This window comes from Bidens hawaiensis, unplaced genomic scaffold, assembly GCF_021521415.1.
Source record: "Bidens hawaiensis isolate Kalapana, Puna unplaced genomic scaffold, B.hawaiensis_p1.1 tig00040694_1, whole genome shotgun sequence".
NCBI classification, from domain to species: Eukaryota; Viridiplantae; Streptophyta; class Magnoliopsida; order Asterales; family Asteraceae; genus Bidens; species Bidens hawaiensis.
In genome coordinates this window covers 91,096-97,169 of record NW_027497201.1, presented here as the reverse complement: position 1 = coordinate 97,169, position 6,074 = coordinate 91,096, and positions in this window count along the sequence as shown.

The window sequence follows — 6,074 nt, the reverse complement described above, 5'->3', positions numbered from 1 at the left end:
TTTGCCTCGGTAAGTATTAGGGGCATGTGTTTAAGTGGACAGCAATATCGGCAATCGACCTGATCTAGCTTATTAGGTGAAAGTTGGAAGAAATATTTGAGTAACGGGTCACTTGTTCTAATACTTTAAAAAGAAAAATAATAATAATAACAAATAAATAAATAAAACCAAGAGTGGTCGGTTAAGTGTGGGGATATTTGATGTGTAGTATTCTTTTTCAAGGACGAAAAAGTCTTAAGTGTGGGGATATTTGATGTGTTGTAAAACACACGTATTTTCCGCACCTTTTATCTACGTATTATATCATATTTTATGTATTTTAACTTATTTTGTATAGGTTTTACATAGTTTTTATTATCTTGTAGGCTAAGGGTTAAAAGGAAGAAAAACCGAGCTTTTGTAGCAGTTTACGAGTCTTCTACGCATACGTTTTCAAGTAAAACTCAAAGCCCGGCCCGTATGCATCATGGACAAGCCCAAGTCTTGCATTATATTATATTATAAAAATAAAATAAAACCCTAGTTGGGGCAGCTTCTGCGATCGGAAAACACAGCAGGAAAGAAGGAGGAACAAAGATCTTTTTTCGGCTAGGGTTCAAGTGTTGTGGCGGCTAGGGAAGGAAGAAGACACAAGAATCAAGCTTCGGGATCGTTTACCATCAGTTGTGGCAGCCGAGAACAGCCCCATACTCATCTTATATCCTTTCATTCATTACTTTGTTCAATCACTTTCTTATTCTTGCTTAATCGTTAACTAGTTTTGCAATTGATTGAAAGATTGAATTGTTTATGATTATTATTGATCATTGAATGATTGTTATGATGTTTGGAATGGTTTATTTGATGTTTTTATTGATCAAAAGCTGCTGTCCAAAAATTATGAGAGGCTAAACTTGTTAGTTCTACCTAGGAATGATGATTATTGTTAGTGTTTGATGAGCTTGTTGGATTGTTTGATTGATAGACTTAATTTGTTAATGTAAAGTTTGATTTAGACATGAAATAGGTTGTGTTTAAGGGCTGTAAATTTTGGTCATTCACTGCTTAAACCCCTTGTGTCGGTTAATTAGTTTCGTGTTGATTGATCGGTGCATTGTTTGATTCTAGACTTTGTGTTTAGGGTTTGTTTGCGGTAGGTACAACCGTAGGGGTTTGTTGCATGAATTTGTGGTTAAAGTACAGCGGTTAAGCACCTTCTTAGAGACCGAGAGGTGATAAGAAGTTAGGGTTGTCTCATTGCCTTTGCATGCTAGAATAAGAATTGCGCGAGAGCGAGTTCGTTTCTTGTTAAGTTTAGGTGTTTTGAGCGACTAGTTGATCTATTTTGGTTTAAGTTGAATTGTTCCTCTATCCTTGGTTGTGTAGTATTTATTTCCATTAGGTTCGAGTGTTGGTGAGACGGAGAGGTGAGTCAACATTAGAACACGTTAACAATTGTTTCCCGGTTTGGTGGTTTTAGTCGATTTTGAGTAGTTTAGGCTTGTTCGGTGAGACCGAGAGGTAATCCAATGAGCCCGAGCGATCCTTAGTTGTGTCATATTTAGGGACCGGTGTCTTGAAGTCATTAAATCGGTTAGCTTGTTAAGCATACAATTTGATTCAGACCTAGGTAGACGTTTCTCTCCATCCGAAGTCAACACAGTTAGTTTGTCGTTAAGTTTTCTATTTTAGGTAACTTTTGTCTGTCAGTCTAGTTAGTTCAGTTAAGTTAAAAGAAATCAAAAATCAATTAAATATTATTCTTAGGTAGGTCTTGTCTAGGGTTAGTGATCGTTAGCGTCTTACGTGTCCACGTGTACGATACTCGGACTTCCAAGGTCTATACTACTTGAGATCGGTACACTTGCCCGTTGTGTGTGGTTTTAGGATTTTCGTTTTATATTTAAATTTTAGTTGTGAGGGTTATTGTTATAGGGTTATCCGAAGCACACCGCTCGGGTATATAAAAATTGTATTTACGTTTGTATATATGTGCAGTTGTGTCTTTGTGTGCACATATGCATGCATGTAAGTTTATAATATAAATTCAAAATTACGATAAAATCGTGATTGTTTGTTCATACTACGTGTTTCCAATTTTCGTGTTTAATCAACCATTGTGGACCCCCTTCCACCCACAACGGTTCCACATAAAATCAACCATATTGCCCCCCTTCAGCCCACAACGGTTCCGCGTAAATTCAACCACTGTGGCCCCCCTTCCGCCCACAACGGTTCCACGTGAAATCCAACATTACCCGGTGTATATACAAACAATTAGTATTTCCTACACAGCATTATTTCCTATGCCTATTCACATAGCATGTATATAGATATACACACACACACACTCACACACACACACACACACATATATATATATATATGCACATATACACTGTGGCCTCCCTTCCGCCCACAATATCCTAGTGGCCTCCACTGCCCACGTTATTCTCATGGTCGTCACAAACCATGTTAACCCCATGGCCGTTACAGACCACGTTATTCCCCATGGCCGTTACAGACCACGTTATGCACCCATGGCCTTTACAGACCACGTTATTCCCCCAGCTTGTTATGTTTAACAGTGCACAGCGTGTTTGTACAAATGTGTTGTCATGTGTAATTTCATTATGTTTTGGTATTCATACAATCTCCACTTAATTTATCATTCAGTAATACTATTCACCATTCATTCGCACGTAATCAATCGTTATGTTTGTAGGGACTTTTTGTATGTAAACGTTCAGGTGATTTATATCGTGAACCATTTCCAGATAGATAAGGTATGTAACTATGCTTTTCACCCCAAAAAGTTCATAAACAGTTTGAATAGAGGGGTCATGAAACTCACGATTCTGTAGGCACTCAGTGCGAGGTCAGCTCGGGGTTCGTTTCCCTTGCTATCACTTAGTTCCTATAATTAATATTATAACAATATTAATATTTTAATATTATTTTAATGTTCATACTAGACTGGGCTGTATATCTAGTCTGGGTATAGCTGTCACGTCTAGAAAGTGTCAATAGGCTTAGATTGTGATGTTGCTCAATGTCTAATGTTGAAAATAGAACTTGGCTCAGTTTCCTCGTTTCACCGCTGGGCCAAGTTGCTCATTTATGCGTTTGGAAAACATGTAATGGGGATGTAAACTTGGGTAAACGTGCTGGTTGATAAAATGATTAGTTTATAATGAAAGATCACAATTTAGGGGTCTGGATTCGCTACGAGACTCGTTTCCGTTTATTGAGTTTGTTTTGGAGAAAAATGCGCACAATCTATCCAAATTGTCTGGATTTCTCACAAAAAGTTCGTTTTTATATAATTAATCCAAAAATATACTTCTTGATCATTTTTTGATGTTCTGATATTTCATTAGGTTCGTTAATTACGAACTTGTCGGTTTTCGTTAGAATTGAATTTGTTTAATCTTGAAATTAGCATAATTAATTATCCGTTAATCATTAGATCATGAAAATTTTGAAACTTATCAAATAAAATGCATAGATTTTTTTTAAAATATTTTTAGAATTATTTACTGATTTATAAATTTATAAAAAATCATTTTATATGTTATATTTAGCCCGAAAATCATTCTTTAATACCAAATGACTTCCAAAAAATCTGCCAAAATTTCTGAGTGACAAAAACACTTCCCAAAATAACTTGTAGCAATTGCAGAAGCTAACAATCTTGCCAAATATCTTTTTCGAGCCAAAAACAACTATGAAAATCTGAATAAACGCAAATGCACAAAACATACCTAAGGTTTCCCAAATGACCCCAAATTTCATATGTGATCATATTATATCTAATCTGAGTTCTCCAAAAATTTTATAATTTTTCAAGCCTTTTAACTATTTTTCCCAAATAAACCTCCCAATTCGGTAATGAAATAGCCAAATATTCTCGAATGGTCGAAAAATTACCAAATTTGGACAGGGACTCAATCTTATGTTCCCTGATGTTCCTACAAAATTTCATGTCCTAACAATAAGCACATCACAATCGAATCCTAAACAGCCCCTAAACGAGTATGTCGGCTTTACGTATTTCATTCGTTTTCGCTCTCTTAATCAAATTTCCAGGTTCTTATGCTTCTAATTAAGGTAGAAACAGGTCCTCTATCGCAAACCAAGCATGTATCATCAACATAACAGCCTTGAAGCTTAGGTTTTCAGTTAGGGCTTTAAACCGAACGTTTGAACCGAAAAACGTCGTTTAAACCCTCTAATCCGTGTATATGACCAAAAAAAACTTATCAATTCAGATTCCTCACAATGTGTAGGACCAAATAATGTTTTTGGAACATTTTTTAGGGTTTTTTCATGGTTAGAAGTAATTATTGGTAATCAAGGTGCAATATTTATGCAAAAACCATGTTTAAACAAGTCTTATTTGATCAAAAAAAAATTATAGTTACCTTGCATTTTGGATGGAATTATGGAAGAACAACATGAGAAGGTGTGAAACTCCAAATATTTCTTGTTTGAGATAGACTTGAAGCTTAAATAAGTAAAAAAAAATAACAAAGGAGGTGGCCCCCTAACTTGCGTACGCCACCTTGGGGGGGGGCTATTAGGTCATTTTTTTTGTCTAACTTTCTTGTTTTGTATGCCATACGCAAAATCCCGAGTCCAAATTTATTTCAGGATCGGTTTTTGGCGCGAAAAATATATCGGGTACGACAAATAACGCGAAAACGAGTGTTTTTCGGCCATTTTTGTGTAAATTTAGAAAAACATACCATTTGTGTGTAAAAAACAAACATATTTTCAAAGATAGCTTAAAACATTCCCAACAAGTGTTTGGTAGATCTTTTTCGGCTTAACGGACGATACAATGCTTGTTTCGGAACTATCTCTCGTGTTAAAGTTCAGAGCGAGTAGTTAAACAAGCATGTTTTCGTTTAACCGATCTTCTATCGTACTAAGGCCATAATATTAGCTTATACTAAACGTATATCACTTATAGATGGTCCCTCGGGATATCCGGGTCATAACCAGACCCGTTCGGTTATTCGTTTGTTCTATACGCAATAAGCGGTTAATCGCTTATTCGATAAACGAATACTAAGGCATATTCGATTTTATCGCGAATGTCAAATTCTCCCCCAGTTAAGAAATTTCATCCTCGAAATTCAATATACAATTACGCCCCTTTAGGAAAAAGTTTATAAGTATTTATTTCGGAATTCGTTCTTCTATTTCCGACACGTTTGATACCCCGTTGTGGATTCCACCGAACTTTATTCAGTAAAATTTTATTGTATCATAACAGTTTGATTTTCCCCTTTCAACATTTTCATAGTTTCCTTTATAGGGTTTAGTTGTATACAAGCTTTCAAATGGTATTAATTTCGTCCTGTCAGTAAGGCGCTCGTTTAGACTCGATATATAGAAATATCGTGAGTGAATCAGTTTTGGTTAATATACTACAGAGTTAATCTTCGAGGCAATTTTTTACTGTTTCACGTATTTTTGAATCAACTCACCGGTTTCCTCAACTCAACTAACAACTTTCACAAATTGATAACTTCTTGCGTTTATCAGTATAGCTCTCTTGTTAGCCTCAGGTGGCTTTCAGTTCGTTATTAATATTACGAGCTTTATCTATGATTCTTGAAATCGAATTGGATTTTGTATTTTGGATGTCGTCAATTTTTCAATTTAATAAGGTGGTGATTTATATTCTTGCTCGTATAATGTAGTATATAACCGCTTGTATAATATTACGATGACTGTTAATGTATAAGGATTGAAATTACCATTCTCACTTTCCTCTAATGTTTGAATAGTTTATTTTGTTTGATTGTTTGTTAGATGACTACAGACCGTGTTCAGGTCGATTAGGGATCTAAAGTCTCATAAACAACCCACCATGAATAATACGTAAAGTGGTTTTCTTGTTCTGAAATAACTAAAATGAGATCCCTAGATCCCTACGTTGGGATACGATTAAGGTGGGTTTTTCAGGTGTGCAGTTGATACAGATCTTTAGGATATATGCGGATTGGGTCAGTCAGTGAACTATTATTCAGATTGCATTGCTTTCTAGGGATGTTTTAGGAGCATGTGTTAAGAGGTTAGTAAAC